The sequence below is a fragment of the Lissotriton vulgaris genome, chromosome 5 (assembly GCF_964263255.1).
Source record: "Lissotriton vulgaris chromosome 5, aLisVul1.2, whole genome shotgun sequence".
Taxonomy (NCBI): domain Eukaryota; kingdom Metazoa; phylum Chordata; class Amphibia; order Caudata; family Salamandridae; genus Lissotriton; species Lissotriton vulgaris.
Window position 1 is genome coordinate 1640765838 of NC_141693.1, and position 19049 is coordinate 1640784886.

Here is a 19049-nt window from a genome sequence, read left to right on the forward strand (position 1 = left end):
ATAAGGAAAATAAAGGGATATGATTACCACGTGTATCTTTTAAGAAAACAAAGAAAAAAAAGATTTTGAAAATGTAATTATCACACTTTTTAGGTACCCTTGTACTGCTTTTTTGTAACACATAAATATACACAGTACAACAGTCAGGAATCAGTTACACAGTAGATGCTATCTGGTACGTGTCAGAATTGGTAATAGTTTTACCCACATTGAAACTTTGAGGAGGCATACAAACATTGCGCTTCTGAGAAGCACATTCGGTACTCTTCTGGTCAAACCATACATTATTGTCTTCAGCTCTTTAAAAAAAAAATCTTGTGCAGAGAGCTAAGGCATCGAGCTGAGGCACACTCCAACTGCTTCTGCTGTATTCAAACTGAAGCTCCTGCATCAGTAAATTCCACATTACATATTACAGTTCCATGTGACCTGAACAATAGCTATTAGACATGAATGACTAAATTGTATAATGTAAATAAAGGTAGGATACGATTACCACACTGTGCCAACCAGTTCCTAAACAATGTTGTGTTTTTTGATCTTGATTGCCAGTTTGTGAGCACAGGCTGAGGAAGAGTAGATTTGTGTGAAAGGGCTTTGTGGATAACAGGCAGGCAGAGAGACGTATGCACAAAGATAGACATGGTTTCAAAATGGTTGTCGGGTTTAGGCTAATTTAGCAAGTAAATAGCATATTTGCGGGCCATACATCACCGATCCCTGGTTAGAGTGGAAAAGTAAGGGGCAATAATGAAAACAGAGTTCCAATAAGTGAGCATATTTAGAAAGTTATAATATGAAATTAATTAAATGCAAGTGTATTAAAAAAATGTAAAGGAAAATGTTAAAAAAAAGTTGTAAAAAATCAATCCAAGAATAACGTGAATTGCTTACAAGTCTTAGAGATTGCAGTCTGGAAGTTCTTCAGCGGCTTGAGATGGATAATGTTCCAAGAGGTCATTGTTGCCATTGTGTGAGAAAAGTGAAGCGATCCAATTCATATCCTCGGAGGGACAGTAATGTTCCTCGAATGTTGGAGCGGCAATTTGAATTGGCAGGTAAACTGCAATGTTGTCAAAGGTCGCACGTTGCAGGAGATCTTTCGCGGCTGCGCAGCAATCCCATTCCGCCACGATACCTTTTTGCGTTGCATCCGCCATTTCTCCACTGCCTGAACAATCAAGTTCATGGTTTTCAAGATACTCCATTACCTGCTGGATATCGAGAGTGATTGTTGAGATGTTGGTAAGTCATAGATCCATTCGCCAGTCGAATGGGCATGTTTTGCAATAAAAAGATGGTTGTACGCAGATTGCATATGTGTAAATAAATGTCATGTTCTAGCTGGCTCCGATAATAGATAGATCCAGGCAGCCGGAAAGTGGATCCATTTTTTGACAGTATTGATGTAGCTTCACGTAGAGGCGTATTTTGTCGGACATGGTTGTTAGCACAGAGAGCGCAGCCATTTTTTACAAGCAAAAATAGTCGTAGGATGGCCACAAAGAGAGCGAGAATTATGGGCACTGTTCCTGTTATTCCAGAGTTTATTGGATAAATGTAGTCTGGTATTATTCCAAAAACAGTTTGAAAGAGTGTGAGAAGGCCGGAGGAGACTGTGTTAAAAAAGTGTGCCAGACCTTAAGTGTGAGATGTGTTGAAAATTGTGTAACAATTCACAAAGTGTAATGGGAGGTTTATATTTGAAAGGGACTGATTTTTTACTTGAAGTTCGTGTTATCTGCATTCGATACATTTCTTTTGCAGAAGTGAGGACACTTCTGTTCTGAACAAAAGCTGTTTCACTTTGGTTAGTTTAATGAAATCTGTTTTCAAAGTAGGTTTTGGAGGTCAATTTGAAGTTTGGGAGTTGTTTTGTGTGGGTGGGAATAGACATTGCCAAAGGAAGTTACTCAGTTTGAAACAGTAAGGACAGACAGTATGCCAGCTCATATTCCGTATGAGTGCATGTTATTGAGAAGCAGATAAGTGCTTTTAGAAAACTGTGTGAATGTTGGGCTGATTGTGGGAGTTGGCATATTTTTAAGAAAGCTCACAATATTGGGGGCTGTAAGCTTAGAAGCGTTGTGCAGTTGGACATTCTTGGATAGTAATGATTGAGTACCATTGTGGTCGCACTTTTCACCTGTGAGAAAGAGTTCTGTATCCTCTTTAAGACAGCGATATGTAAATGGGAGAAACCATTCCTCGTGAATAAACGCGCTACCTTATATAATCACATGCATTATAACAAACATGTATACCTAGCAGACACAACAACACTACATACTGTGGGAACCGTGGCTAACCATGTATACAAACCAAACATGGCATGGCACCTCTGCCAAACTATGCAGAATACGGGGAGAGAGGGGAGCAAAGTATTGGCAAAGGTGTGAAGTGATTCTCGACTATAAAAGTATTCAATGCAAAGTGTTGAGAGGATGTGCCGGACAGACTTGAGTATGCAGAGCACAGAAATGTACATGTGAACATACACTTATGGTCTATTGAGTGAAGTAGACAGTGGATGCAACCATGATAGTACAGTTGGTAGGGAAGATTACGAAAACATAGCGCGTACGTGCCCCCACCCAAATCTTTAGAGTAGTGGGCTGGCTCGGCGTACGCAAGGCTAGCATAGGGGTATGAATAAAAGGCACGTTTCTGTGGGTGTGGTTTTGCTCGGGAATGGCGAACGTGTCTGCCAGGTCTACACAGCTTACACCACCATGAGCTTTACCCCATGAGCGAAGGTGGCTACATGAATGATGCTCTCAGCCTGCTGGTATCCAGAAACAGTCATGGCCACTGCAACACACATATGCCCCACAGTTCACCTTTTGTTACTGCATTATGTGAAAGAGAACCCACCACGTGCCGGCGGAAGCTCCTGGGCCGAGGCCTGCGAGGTCGGAAGATACCTGAGATCAACGCTGCCTACCACGGCACAGGCACACAGCGCCCAGCCTGAGACCCAGCACCGTGGGGTGCTCTGTATATGACTAACAAAGTAGTCCAACAGGTACCAACAGAGGAACGGTGTCTTGATAGCATAATGGATGATGTTAGAATAGCATCTGAGAGTGGAGATGAAGGTACACCCTTTGACCAGGTGCAAGCAAGTCTAGGTCCCAACAGTGGAACGGTGTCTTGATCCCACAATGGACGATGTTAGAACTGCATCTGAGAGTGTAGATGAAGGTACTCCCTTCGACCAGGTGCAACCAACTCTGGGTCCCAACAGTGGAACGGTGTCTTGATCCCACAATGGACGATGTCCGATATTACCAGTTGCTTGGTTTTATAGAACTCCCTCCGTTGAGGTGCATCACACTCTGTGCTTCCGTAGTTAACTGCTGCACCATGTCTGAACTGGGGTGGCAGAGTGGGCTAAAGAACGGTGATGGATTAAACCCAGATCTGTGGACTCGGTGTGAGTGTTTGATTAGTTCAGATGCTCCATCCATCACCACCCCCTTTTGACCCGCACATGATTATTGGGCTTGACTGACGGCAGTCGCTGGACTACACTGTGGTACAGCAGGATCTGAACAGGGAAACAGGGTCTTGATTCTATGATTGAGGATGTCAGAAGTTAAAGTCTGTGATCATTTCTGTGTACCACCTCTGACCATGTGCAACCAACTTTAGGTCCCAACAGTGGATAGGTATATTGATCCCACAATGGACGATGTTAGAACTGAATCTGAGAGTGGAGATGAAGGTACTCCCTTTGACCAGGTGCAACCTACTCTAGGTCCCAACAGTGGAACAGTGTCTTGATCCCACAATGGAAGATGTCCGATATTACTTGTTGCTTGGTTTTCATAAAAACCCCTCCATTGAGGTGTATCAGACTCTGTGCTTGCGTAGCTAACTGTAGCACATGATTATTGTGCTTGGTTGACACCAGTCGGTAGAGTACACCACAGTACAGCATGTCCGAACAGAGAAACGGGGTCTTGATTCTATGATTGAGGGTGTCAGAAGTGCAAGTGTGTGATTATTTCTGTGTACTCCCTCCAATCCGGTGCAACCAAGTCCATGCTTTCGAATTCAACAGTACTCTGGCCTACACTGCGGTCAGCAGGGCTCCGAATTTAGATTGAGTGGTGATTGCTTAATTACAGAATCCAGTAGTCAAGTAACTAGAATGTCTATTGAAATATACACTATATCCTTTTAGTATACTTGCTTGAAGATTTTTTTTAGATGACTTATAGGTTTACTACAATGACCAAATTCATCTTGCAAGTCCAAAGGAGCACTGACTAGTCTACACTGTGGACAGCAGAAATCGCTATTCAAATTGTTTTGATTTATGTATTGCAGAGTTGTCTGTAATTTATGTTGTTGTATTTTGTGAAGAGGAAGTGAGAAAAAGTATTCATGGATGTCTGTGTGAGTACTGCCTTCAATTTAAACGGCAGACAGCAGTGTTCACAATTCAGTTCGAGTCGGTATTGTAGATGAGGTAGTCCTGTAGGAAAGACATTACTGCTGTGCACTCTGTCTGCACCACGCATACGCATCATCGCAGGCTCCGCACACTATTTTTGTTGCTTCTCGTATGACAAACTGTAGCTCAAGTCCACCCTACGTAGCTGTGGGCCCTTGCTGACTGTTCTCTCGGGCCTACACTGCAGACAGCAGTGTTCACAATACAGATTGAGTCGCTATTGTAGATGACGCAATTCTGTAAGAAAAAACAATGCTCCAGTGCACTCTGTCTGCACCACGCATACGCATCATTGCAGGCTCCGCACACGCTTTTTCTTTGCTTCGCGTATGCCAAACTGGGCAGCTCAAGTCAGTGCCACGTGGCTGTGGGCCCTTGCTGAACGCTCTCTCTGGCCTACACTGCAGACAGCAGTGTTCACATTTGAGATTGAGTCAGTATTGTAGATGATGCAATCCCGTAGGAAAAGATATTGCTGCAGTGCGCTCTGTCTGCACCATTCATACGCATCATGGCTGGGTCTGCACATGCTTTTTTGTTGCTTCGCATACTGCAAACTGTGGAGCTTAAGTCAACGCCACGTGGCTGTGGGCCTTTGCTGACCATTCTGTCTGGCTAACACGGCAGACAACAGTGTTCACAATTCAGATCGAGTCGCTCTTGCAGATTATGTAGTGTTGATGGCAACAGATATTGCTCCTAGAATGGCCCGCCCGCAGCACGCATCATCGCTGGCTGTGCACATGCTGAATGCTTTTGATGTGGCTATGTGAGTGCACTAGAACTGATGGAGTGTTTATGATATAATATTTTTATGTATTATTTCAGATCTATTGATTGTGTCTCAGTATACCACAAGTTGTGGTTCTTTTACAATAGAATTTTTTCTGTGTTATTTCACATCTACAGTCCCTACAATTCTGCAGCACAAATTAATGATTCTTTTAATATTGAATCTCTGTGTGTGATCCAATGATTACTGTTGTAGCTGACGCTAGCAGCAACCATTCCCTCAGGGCTGCTTTAAACTCACCCCAAACGCATCCAGCACAGACGTCACTGGATATGTGACGCTGGTAATTAAAAGGAGTTGAGCGCACATGCCCGTATCCACTTCTACTATCGATCTGTGTCTGTGTGTTCATAATCTCTGCATGATACTGCCTCTGGGCCGTACTACATTATATTGGGCTGTGGACAGCGTATGCAACCATGTTACCTCTGGTAGTGGAGAAAACTTTGGTTCTGTAACTTTTAGGTGTATGGCTATCACAGGTGGAAGGCTACTTTACAAAGTATGAATATTGATGAAGATGGTGGTTGCATGTTGTGTGTAGTGTAAGATATGTGTACATTGCAAAAACTTTAGAAAAAAGCTCTCTAAGCAGAAGAGGTGTCTCTCTTCAAATGCAGTACAGAGATTGACTACAAAGGGTGGCATTTTCCAACTGTTACAATGGGAATTGTTATGAACTAATGAATGCTTTTTTATGGTCACATGGCAATCGGACACCCAGCGTGCAAGGAGACCGCTCCCGACGTCATTTTGAGCAAATATATTTAGTATAATATAAGTTTATTACATTTCGAAATATATCAATGTTTAAAATATTTTTCATTATTGCTTGTTCTCATATACATTTAAAGTTATTTAGATATAGTTTTGAGACCAAAAACAATGAAGGAATGGCGTACGCAGCGCAACACCGTACGTCTTTGATGTAACATAGGGCGAAGTAGCGTGCACTCGTCGCACACGCCACGCGCAGCGGGCGTGACCCCATACATATATGGCATAACGCGCTGCTTGTTAGTGCATACCCATCGCATACCAAAGTAGAAGCTTGCGCAACCTCCTATGTATATGTTGTTATACGGGACGCAGTGCCACAAACCCGTCGAATATGAAATGTTCATCATTTAAATGTGGTGGATAGGATTCACGTGCTGATCGAGCTTGGTAGACTACAGGTACAGGACTGTAGTTTTCTCAACAAAAAAACATAGATACATATTTTTGGGGGAAGATATAAAACATTACATAATTTTTAAAGTTATTGAAAATGATAATAGAGTTGCAAAATATTAAAAATAATTAGAAAAATATAGGTTTTATAAATATTAAAATATGAAATTATTATTTAAAAAAACCTTTGAAATTCACTGAAAAAACCATAGAGTTTACAGACGTTATAGTTAGGAATTAGCATTTAAAAAACCTTAGAAATTCACTGAAAAAACATAGGTTTCAGGGACATTATAGTTAGTTGGACATTTGACTCATATAAAACCAGAGAAATTCGACAGTTATAACAGCGCGAGAATTATAATTATCTCCACTAGTTGAGATAATTATAACTTGCGCGCCCCCAAGAACTGTGGGTCAGTGGCATTACTCATGATATGGTCAGTGACATCACTAATGACATCACTGATGATATCTCAAATGACATCACTGATGACATCATCCACCTGATAATCTGAAACACATACTGATGCTCAAATATAAACTTTGAACACCCACTCTTAAATAAACACTACTATTTTTTAAACCATACACACACCAATGCCAGATACTACATACCACAGACTATTTCCTAGGTCTATACACATATTCAGTGACTAATACATACAGTTACTCAGCAATACAGTATTATAATATGTACATATCGTTACTCACTCACCTAGTCAGTCATGCAAAGAATGAAATACATACTCATTTACTCATGTATACAGTTATACATACCAACTGAGTTATTTACACACACACCACATCAATTATTTATGCAGATACTAACACATACTTACTGTCCTATACAATCACTGATACAAGCAGACACTCATTTATACACCCACTCTTCAAATAACTTACTCTTCACGTATAGTACTTTATATACTCCAACACTCACATATACTGCCTTAAAACATATGTATTTACTCATACATATACCACTGAGACAGTCATTCACTCACCAACACACCCATACACACACTCACACACCCATACAGCCCTTCACAGATACACTCTTGAACCTATACACCTAGTGAATCACTCACATATCTATGCACAAAGTCACAGCCCCCACCCACCCACACAGACACTCAGGCACCCATACAGATACTCAGACAACAAATCAATAACCCATATAGACACTCATGTAGCTACTCATCAACCCATGCAGCCACTTACACACCAACTGAGAGACTAATACAGACTTTCACACAGTTTACTCACTAACCCATGCATTCAGTAAGACACGTTCAATCACTGACTTATAGAGTCAGGCACGCACCTGCTAAATAATCCCTTCAGGCACATGTAAATCAACTCATTCTTGAATACACCTTGGCATAGATATATATGCAAAATATTTAAACTTTACAGAAATACACATTTACTGGATGATGTCATCAGTGATGTCATCAGTGATGTAATTTGAGATGTCATCAGTGATGTCACTGACCATGTCATGAGTGATGTAATATGTGACGTCATCAGCAGTGCATTGAGGGCGTGCGAGTTGTAGTTAGCTCAACTAACTATAACTGGCGAATTTCTCTAGTTTTATATGAGTCAAATGTCCAACTAACTATAACGTCCCTGAAACCTATGGTTTTTTCAGTGAATTTCTAAGGTTTTTTAAATGCTAATTCCTAACTATATCGTCTCTAAAACCTATGTTTTTTTCAGTGAATATATTTATATATATATATATATATATATATATATGTATCTATATATATATATATGTTGTACATCAAATGCTCTAGTTCTGATCTCTGCAAACGTGAAATGTTTAGACAATGGCAGTCAGTAGACCTTATTGCTTAGCTTATGAAAAAAGCATATGCTAAATCTAAAGTCTTGCCCGTGCCACTGTGAAACATATTTTTTGCATGCAATAGGTGAAAACAGTGTATCTAGTTTTCTTTTTTTTATGTCTTCATTTTGCCAATTCCCTCATTGGCAATACTCCCATTCCTTCACTGGTGATCCAGGCCAGGTTGGAGTCATTCCATACAAAAGAGAAAACAGCAGTTTCCATTTCCGCCCTTCCCTGGAGTGCCCATAGCACGGTAGGAAAACAGAACCGACGGCTAATACTTGGCTTAATCATTAGACCTCATACTTCTGAGACCAGTCCACCAACTTAGCCCACACTTTCTCTCGACTGCTAATATCACACAGCAGGTCTTGTTTGCTTACATATATAACACTCTTTTTACATTCCAGCGAAAGGGGAGGGAGAAACAGACTTCCATAATTTGCTTATCTCTCGTCTCCCTAAAAGAATTACATAAAAAATACATCTTGCATCCAACCTGCTGATCACTATGTCATTATTTTGCCAAACTCTAAAAAACACCAGGGCTGAGCTTACCCTCACTGAAGTACCAATAACTTCAATTAAGAATTCACACACCTCATACCAACATTTTTTGATGTATGGACATGTTCAAAACATATGCAAATCATCGGCAGCCATGTTTCTACATTTTCGGCATTCATACTTTATCCGAGCATGTTGTTCTAATTTGAAAGGAGACCAGTAGCCCAGTATGCAGTAAAAAGATGGTTGTGTTTCAAGTAGGCAGGTTTAACGATTTCCCTAAGTAAATTAAAGGAGACTTTCCAAATTTCCCGCAGATTTATATTCGGTAGCACCTCCCTCCAAAGCCTCTGTATGTCACTGTCTATATCATCTTCTGCCTGGGTCAGGGTGTTGTCCCAGAATGCTATGTTTGACCCTGCTCACAGGCAGGTTGCTCCCCATGCCACCACACAGCCGCCAGCTGCCTCATTGCTCCTGGTGCCTGCCGCCGTCTTCCTGCTGCCTGCCACCATCTCCCGCTCCTCCCTGCCCGCCGCTGCGCCCCTGCGGCCCCGCCCCCCTGATACCTATTGGCCATCCCGCTCCCACCTCCCAGCTGCTCCTCCCTCCCTTTTCACCTCTTAAGGGGGCTGCGCATTGGCATGGGAGCAACCTTTGACCCTGCTCGCAGGCAGGTCGCTCCCCACGCCACCACACAACCGCCAGCTGCCTCATTGCTCCAGCTGCCTGCGACCGTCTCCCACTCCTCCCTGCCCGCCGCTATGTGCCTGCAGCCCTGCCCTGATACCCATTGGCCACCCTGCTCCCGCCTCCCTGCTGCTCTTCCCTCCCCCTGTCCCTCTTATGGAGGTCGCGCAGGGGCCGCGCTGCTGGCTCGTGGAAGGCGCACCAAAGGCAAGCCCGTCTGTGCCCGTCCGCACCTGGACTGCGCCAGAACCCCTGGACCCCACGAACACCACAACACCATGCTCCACTACTACGCCAGCACCCTCTACGCATTCAGCGCTGGCCGAAACCACACCTGCTTCCAAGCCGCCCCGAAACAGACTCACGGACCTTTCACCTGCCACACCTGCAGCTTCACCTGTGACAGAACCACCAAACCTCCAAGGACTGGACCCAACCACCTCCACTGCATACTTCTCAACACCCGCTCCGTATGCAAACACACCATCAAGCTCTGGGATTTGCTTGACACCTCCACACTAGACGTGGCCTTCCTGACCGAGACCTGGTGGAACGACTCCTTGGCGCCCGAAATCGCCATAGCCATCCTGGACGGCTACAAGATCAACCGCAGGGATAATGCCAACGGAATCGGAGGAGGAATAGCCATCGTCCACTAGTCCACCCTCAAGGTCCCCACCCATGCAGAGACACTCTCAACACCGCCGAACACCTGCACTTCCAGATCTACACCGACCCCACCACCACCCTCAGAGAAACACTCATCTACAGACCACCCGGACCCCAAGCTCAATTCAGGGACTCCATCGCCAACCTCACCAGCACCCAGGCACTCACCTCCCCAGACTACATCCTCCTTGGAGAACTGAATTTCCACCTTGAGAACAACAACAACGCCAACTCCGCCAACCTGATCGACAACCTCACCAACCTCGGCCTCAGACAACTCGTCACCACACCCACCCACGCAGCTGGCCACACACTGGACCCCATCTTCTCCACAGGCACCCACGTCGCCATCAACCACACCACCGAACTCCACTGGACCGACCACAGCTGCATCCATTTCACCTTCTACAAACCAACCACGCACTACCGCACCCACCAACTGCCTCACCGCTGCTGGAGCAAAGTCACAGAAGACCAGCTGATCACCACCCTTGCCCAGAACCCACCCACCCACCCCACCAATCCAGACGCCGCAGTCCGCAACCACAGACAGTGGATCGACGACTGCGCCAACACCCTCGCCCCACTCAAGAAACCCTCCAACAACCACGCCAGCAAGAGAGCCAACTGGTTCACCGACGAGCTGCAGACCTCCAAACACGCCTGCAGGAAACTGGAGAAGATATGGCTCCACAAACGCACTCCGGACAACCACGCAGCCCACAAGGATGCCACTCGGAGACTCACTACCTCATCAGAATAGCCAAGAGACCCTCCTTCAAAGACCGCCTGGACAACAATGCACACAACAGCATAGAGCTCTTCAGCATCGTAAAGGAACTCTCCAACCCCAGCGCCAACGCCAATGACATACCACCCTCACAAGAACTGTGTGACTGCCTAGCCATCTTCTTCCACCGCAAGATCGCTGACATCCATGACAGCTTCAACACCATGGCCGCCCCAACTACGCCAGACCCCACCTCCCCTGTGAACACTACCAGCGCCAACCGCCTGACCTCCTGGTCCAACGTCAACGACGACGAGACACGCAAGGTCATGAACTCCATCCACACAGGATGTCCGTCAGACCCGTGCCCACACCACGTATTCAACAAAGCAGACGCTGCCATCGCACCCCAACTACGGAAGGTCATCAACATCCCCTTCATAACAGCGACATTCCCGGAAAGCTGGAAACACGCTGAAATAAACGGCCTCATCAAGAAGCCCAAGGCGGAACCCAAGGAACTCAAGAACTTCCGGCCCATCTCCCTGCTCCCGTTCCCGGCGAAGGTCAACGAGAAGATTGTCAACATGCAACTGGCCCGCCACCTGGAAGATAACAACATCTTGGACCCGTCCCAGTCCGGGTTCAGATGAAAGCACAGCACAGAGACAGCCCTCATCGCCGCCACAGACTACATCAGGCGCCAACTAGACATCAGCAAAACATCAGCCCTCACCCTCCTGGACCTGTCAGCCGCCTTCGACAAGGTCTGCCATCGCACTCTAAAGACACGCCTCCTAGAAGCCGGAATCCAAGAAAAGGCCCTAGACTGGACCACGTCCTTCCTCTCCGTCAGAACTCAGAGCGTCCCCCACCTGCCCTTCCGTTCCGAGGCCACCGACATCATCTACGGCGTCCCCCAGGGCTCATCCCTCAGCCTGACGCTGTTCAACGTCTACATGGCCCCCCTCACACAAGTGGCCCGCCAACATGACCTCAACATCATCTCCTACGCGGACGACACCCAGCTCATCCTCTCCCTCACCAAGGACCCACACACCGCCAAAACCAACCTCCATGAGGGAATGAAGTAAGTATGGGTGCAAAATCCGTTCCGCTCGCGGAATTTGCCATTTTGTGCCAATTTTGCGATCCGCAAATCTTGCGAAATTGCCGAAAAATTTGTAAATTCACTCGCGGGCGGATTTTTTTGCACATGCCCGAGTTGAAGCACAAATATTCAGCCCAAACAACTAGTGAGCACGGTCTAGGCTAGGCAGGTGTGCTTCCTCCCTATATCTACTGCCTACAATTAGATGTAATCCTTGATGGAGGTCTTTGCATCCACGAGTTTCTCGAGCGCAATCCCCGTGTACTTCCTGTGACCAGGAGGCTGCTTTCTTCTCATCTGCTGGTCACTGGATAAAACTATTCTGGCTCTTTACGCAGCTGTAGTGTAGCAAAAGCACTATACATCTACCCAACGAGGTAGCACTTACTGATTAGCCAGTAGAAAGTACTCCAGTTGAGTAGAGGTATGGCACAACACGGTGGCATCTTCGTGGATAAATATGCAGGCAGGATTCATTCTGGCACAATGATCCTGTCACAAAAATTAAACCTCAACAGGAAGCACTTCAAGCGCAATCCCTGTGTACTTCCTGTGACCAGGAGGCTGCTTCCTTCTCATCTGCTGCTCTGATCGGTCGCTGACCCTTTATAAACAAGAGGCATGTGAACTCGCATAGAAGCCCCGCCCGTTTGGCCCCGCCACACACACACTAGGGTATGCAATGTCTTCCTGCCCTTTCCTCACTATGATGGAGAGCTCACTTGAGGGACCTCAGCACTTTTCGGCGCGGTGGCAAAGTTTCAGACACACGTGGTCACATTATTTGTGCAAATGGCAAAAAAATCCTCAAGCTCTCAGGAAAATCCGCAAACTCACTGATTTTTTTGCCATTTCAAGAAAATTCGCGGACCGCGAATCCGCAAAAATTCACCATTCACCCATTCTTAAAAGAAAGGCCGTCGCCGACTGAAGCTGAACTTGAATAAGACAGAGGTACTCATCCTCGGACACACCCCCTCATCCTGGGATGACTCCTGGTGACCGACCACACTGGGAACAGCACCAACACCCACCGACCGTGCACGCAACCTCGGATTCATCCTCGACTCCTCCCTCTCCATGTCTAAACAGGTCAACGCCATCTTCTCCTCCTGCTACAATACCCTCTGCATGCTCCGCAGGATCTACAAGTGGATCCCGACCGAAACAAGAAGAACGGTGACACATGCCCTCGTCAGCAGCAGACTGGACTACGGCAACGTAGTCGACTCAGGAATCCCAGCCAAACACCTACGATGACTACAACGCATCCAAAACGCCTCCGCCCAACTGATCGTTAACGTCCCCCGCGGCAGCCACATCACCCCCCACCTGAGAGACCTACACTGGCTCCCCGTCGACAAGAGGATCACCTTTGAGCTCCTCACCCACGCACACAAAGCACTCCACAACGCAGGACCAGCCTAACTGAACAGCAGACTCAACTTCTACACCCCGACCCGTCGGCTCGGCTCGGCTCCGCCAGCCTCACCCTCGCCGCTGTGCCCTGCATCCAACTAACAACCTCCGGCAGCAGATTCTTCTCCTACCTCGCCGCCAAGACCTGGAACACCCTCCCTACCCACCTACGGCAGACCCAAGACCTACTCGGCTTCAGAAGACTCCTCAAGACCTGGTTCTTCGAGCAGTAGCAGCACCCCCTCTCCCCCTCAGCACCTTGAGACCCTCACGGGTAAGAAGCGTGCTTTACAAGTACTCTGATTGATTGATTCTTAACTGCACTAACTCTAACTGCTTGGTCTAACCAGGAGTTTTCCTCCACTTCCTTCCATTCTTGACACCTCCACCATGCAGAGAGCTGATAGTATTTGAACCTCTAATTGCCTTTAGGGTTTCCCAATCAGCCAACTCAGTACCCACCTTCAAATCTCCCCAACAAGATACTCCTGCATTTCTCAGGGGAAGGCTAAGAGAATCGTCCAAACACTCTGGGGTCCCAGGGGATTCCCAAATAGGGGCCCTGTATGCATAGTAAGGAATTCCTAGCTTCTTGGGGATAAAGACCCATACTTTCAAGGCTCCTAGTAAAATCTTCAACCTTACTTTTTTGTAGAACTTGAGGTCTTGAAAAGAAATTGGTTTGACCCTCCCTCAATTCACCAAGCATTGCTCCGAATAAAGTTCCCATGGCTGAGCTATCTACTTTACCTAAAAGCATCCGACAATTCTTGAAGAAAAAAGCATATCCATATGTCAACAAATCTACATGAGCCAGCCCTCCCTTCTCCAGTCTTCTCCTTAATTTCTTCCACGATATACGAGAGCCCTTAAAAGCCCAAATAAAGCTGCCCAGTTTCCCCTGAAGTTTGGCAATCTCCTTTTGATCAAATAATAAAGGGTTAGAATTAAACAAAAACGTAATTTTAGGTAGAATCACCATCTTAATGAGATTTACGCTCCTGTATAATTTGAGCGCCAAATTTGCTTATCTCACCAACAGTCTCCCAACTTCCTGGCTGATCTTTTTCCAATTCGCGATGGTAACATCTGCCAATCTCTGTGTAATTATAATACCAAGATAGCGCATGCTTGATTTTACCAACGGCTGTTGCTTAAGTTGATTCCATTCCATGATTAAAGTCTTACTTGTGTTGACCTTGTATCCTGAAATGTTCCCAAATACTTCCTCTTTAGCCATTAACAAAGGGATAGACACCTGCAGGTTCCGAGTTTAAAGAAGGAGGTCATCAGCATTGAGAGCTAACTTAATCTCAAAATTTCTATATGTAAAAGGGGCAATGGCAGAATCCTTTCTAATCCATATTGCTAATGTTTCGATATACATATTGAGCAAGAGAGGTGACAGGGGACATCCCTGCCTTGTTCCACGCAGGATATTGAACCAATCTGTCAGCTCACCATTACAAGCACCCTAGCTCTGGGTAGGCGATACAAAAGTTGAACAGCCTTAACTAAATTGCCTGGAAATCCAAATCTCTTTAAGACCTCCCAAATGTATGCCCAATGGACCTGGTCGAAAGCCTTGGAGGCATCGACCGCCATGACCGTCACTGGTAATTTATATGTCTCCGCCAGGTCTACTACTCCAATCAGTAAAGTAGTTAATTCATTAAGCTGCGTCCCCGGAATAAAACCTTTCTGGTCCTTGTGTATAATACACTTAATAACGTTGACTATCCTGGCAGCTAGAACTCCAGCAAAGACTTTGTAGTCAGTATTCAATAGGCTAATAGGCCTGTATGAATCAGCCAGCATAGGGTCCTTGTTGGGTTTCAAAATTAGAGTAACGGTTGCCTCTGCCCAAATTGACGGTGGATCTTCTCTGTCTTATAAAATTATGTTAAGCAGCTCCTTTAGTGCTTATATTGCTTCCTCCAAAATACACTGATACATCTCTATTGGAAGGCCATCTGGCCCTGCGGCCTTTCCTTTGGCCATTTTCCTAAACTGCTGTCTCTTCTCCTGTTATCTCAGGTGATAACACCCTCTTCTGGACCTTACTAAAGCTCGGGAGTTCAATATCCTTAAAGAAGCCTTCTATACTCACCCTCTCAGAAAAAGTATCTTCAGTATACAGATGGCTCATGTATCTAGAGATTTCTTGGCCTATACTTGCGGTAGTATAAACAATATTACCCGTAACATCTTCTCTAAGACTTTTAATCTGATTACGAACACGGTCTGTCTTAGCTTTTCAAGCTAGCAGTGAGCCACTCTTCCCTTCATATGCAAAGTGCTGCAATTTCTTGTCCTCCATCTATCCAATAGTATTTTATCGAGCAACCCTTGATATTCTGCTTGCAATGTTTCTAATTGCTTCGTTAGGGGAATGAGCGTGCTCGGACACTAAAGGGAGGCTTTTTGTACATCTTTTTCTTTGTTCTTAATAGCTTCCAAAAAATTTTCTTCTTGTTGCCTCAAACTGCGTTGTTTACCCACCATTCTACCTTTGCCAATAGATCTCAAATAGGCCTTAAAGGCATCCCATACAATTTGATGTTTTGCAGACCCCCTATTAGCCTAAAAAAAGACAGTTACCTCTTCTTTCAGTTTAGTCAAGTCAAAAATGTATGTTTATTATGACCATAGTCTTTAAACAATGCAGTGAACATGACGCAATATGGAGTATGCACAGTAAATTCATAAACTTATTTTTAAAAGTTAGTCCATTAAAAAGATCCTACACACCATTATCAAAAATACAAAATACCAATAAAAGTTACAATTATCTTAAAACTTATATTTGTATGTTAAAAACCTATTCACATTCTTACCACTACAAACAATTTCATTCAGCTAAAATTCATACAGTACTACATGTTATTCCTTGGATCTCAATGCACTCAGGGCCACCTTTATAAATTTCCCGAGGGCAATTGCAATATCGATGGAAGGGATTTCTGTTAAGAGGCTGGCTGCCTGCGACCTTGTTTTTATATCATATTTTAGGAAAACTGGGCGCAGCCAAAGTTTTCTCTGATCTAGGAGTGTCAGACAATCTAACAGGATATGTAGCAGGTCTTCCTTAGTTCCCAGCTTACACCTGCAGCGACCTTCCTGATCTATCATTTTTGTTTTAAGGTCTCTGTTTATTAGCCATGGGTTAATCCCAATTCGAAGCCTCAGGATCTCTTGCCTGAACCGGCGGTTGGGTAATCTATCAAGGTAGGGGAACCAGTTTTCATAGGACCAAGCATTTAGCATATGCGCCACTGATTTTTTCTTTGTTAAATAACCTATATCAGGCGATTTGGAAACTTCTTTCCCCCTTTGCTTCAGCTCACCTTTGGTACTAAGGACTTGATACGTTTCCTGGTCCAAGTCGATCTCTAATGAATTACAGATTCTCTTCAATTTTTCCCTACTGACCTTTGCCCATTTTAGCTCACTTTTCTGAATTTCTTTGCGACACCAGTGTGCTACTTTTTGACTTTCAGGGTCTTCTAATCTCTTCCAGAATCTAATCACAGCCATCTGGGTTTGTATCACCCAGGACTTTGTGCCTATTTCTGTTCTGATGGCTTGTATCATAGAAGATTGAGGAAGTGATAGGAGCCTTTTTATGCAATCCCCCTCTATCATGTCCCAGGATCCCTTACCGCTCAAATAAAGGATCTCTGCGCCATATAAAACTTGAGAGGGGATCATTGCCTCAAAAGCTCTAAGCATTGGTCGGTGTGACATCTCTCCATAGTCCCCATTAAACCTTTTTAGACCACATATGGAAGAGAGTGCCTTTGCTTTTTGAGTTTCCAGGTGGGTATTCCAATTTAAAGCCCTATCGAACCATACACCCAGGTATCGATACTCATTAACTGTCTCCAATTTGAGATCACCTATATACCACCTGAATCTGCTTATCTTTTTCCCGAAGCATAGGGTTTTAGTTTTATCCAGATTGATAGTTAAGAATTTACTAGCACAGTATGTATTGAAGGCATTAAGCTTCCTTTGGAGGCCCCTCTCAGTCTGATCTACTATTACCAGATCGTCCGCGTACAATAGACAGGGTATCTTGTTTCCATCCATTTTAGGGCTGGCACTACCCTCCACCTCTAGATGTGCCGGGAGATCTGACAGGAAGATCGAGAAAAGCTGGGGGGCCAGCACACAGCCCTGTCTTAATCCATTGGCAATGGGTATTTTTGGGGTCAGAGAACCCACCGTATCCTTGATTACTTGCCCCCAGTTTTCCCTATGTAGTTCTTTTATCATTGTGAGGAGGTCTTTAGGAATATTTAACCTCTTTAGGGTCTCCCATAGGCAGGCCCGATCTACAGAATCAAAGGCTGCTCTAAAGTCGACGAAACAGCAGCATAGCTTGCCATTTTGCTCCGTCGACTTCCTCGCCATCGCCCATAGAGCAAATCCGTGATCTATTGTAGAGTGGCCCGCTCTAAATCCACCCTGTTCTGTGGGTATTATTTGGAACTCGTCTACCCATGCATTCAATTGTTTCAGCACAATTTTAGAAAACACTTTCTCACCTATATATAGGAGATTAATCAGCCGGTAGTTTTGTGACGCCTCTTTGCTCCCTTTCTTGTGGATTGGCCTAATTATGGCCCCCTTCCAGGTTGGTGGCATTACAACTTCTTTTAGAACTACCTGGAACATCTTGGCAAGGAATCTTGCCCACCATTTAACCTCGGACTTCAGAATTATTGCAGGAAGATTATCTGGTCCTGCTGCCCGAGTTAGCTTAAGTTCTTTTATTGTGAGCTCAACTTGTTCTTCATTAAATTTAAATAATAGGTCTTCTGAGATTTCTTGCCATATTTTGATCTCCACCTCCTCTCTGGGAGTCCTTACCCCGTACAGTTCCCTTATGTACACTTCCCATGCTGCCTCACTCACCACACAATTTAATTCTCCATCTGATGTTCCAGCTGCAGCCTTTCCTAGTTTCCAAAATTGCCTTAGATTTTTATTCTCTATGGCTTCTAATAGTTCTAACCAACATTTTTCTTTATATATCCTTTTTGCGGTGATTACCATTAACTTGAATTCTTTTTTCTGCTTAACTAGCTGTTCCTGTCTCTCTTGTGTAAAGTTCTTTTGTTGTCTCCCTTCTGCTGCTCGTATCTCCTTTTTCTTATTTTGGCACGCCACAGAGAACCCTTTACCTCGGTTTATTTGTTTTACCCTTATGGGTTTATCCCATTTTAATTTTATCTTTAGGCATTGAACCACTTCTTCTAATTTTCCTATAAACCATTCCAGTTTTTTATTCTCACAGTTTTCAGGTGCCATTTTTATTTGCATGGCCTTCAGTTTTTCCATGTATTCCTCAGTTAGACGTGTCGTCACCCGTTTGGGGTACTCGACCTCCTGGGTAATCACCGTTTCTCTTTGTAATTTCCTTTCACCCGATATTATTATGTGTAGAAGTTTGTGATCACTCACCTCTTTTTGTTCTAACCTAAAGTCCCTAATCTGGGAGAAGTTCCAGGCCTGCAAGAATATATAGTCAATTGGGCAGTTCTGTTGCCCTTGGATAAACGTCTTTCCTGCAGGTGAGTCTGTCTCTATTCTCCCATTTACGCAGTGAAAGCCCCTGACTCCTAAGGTGTG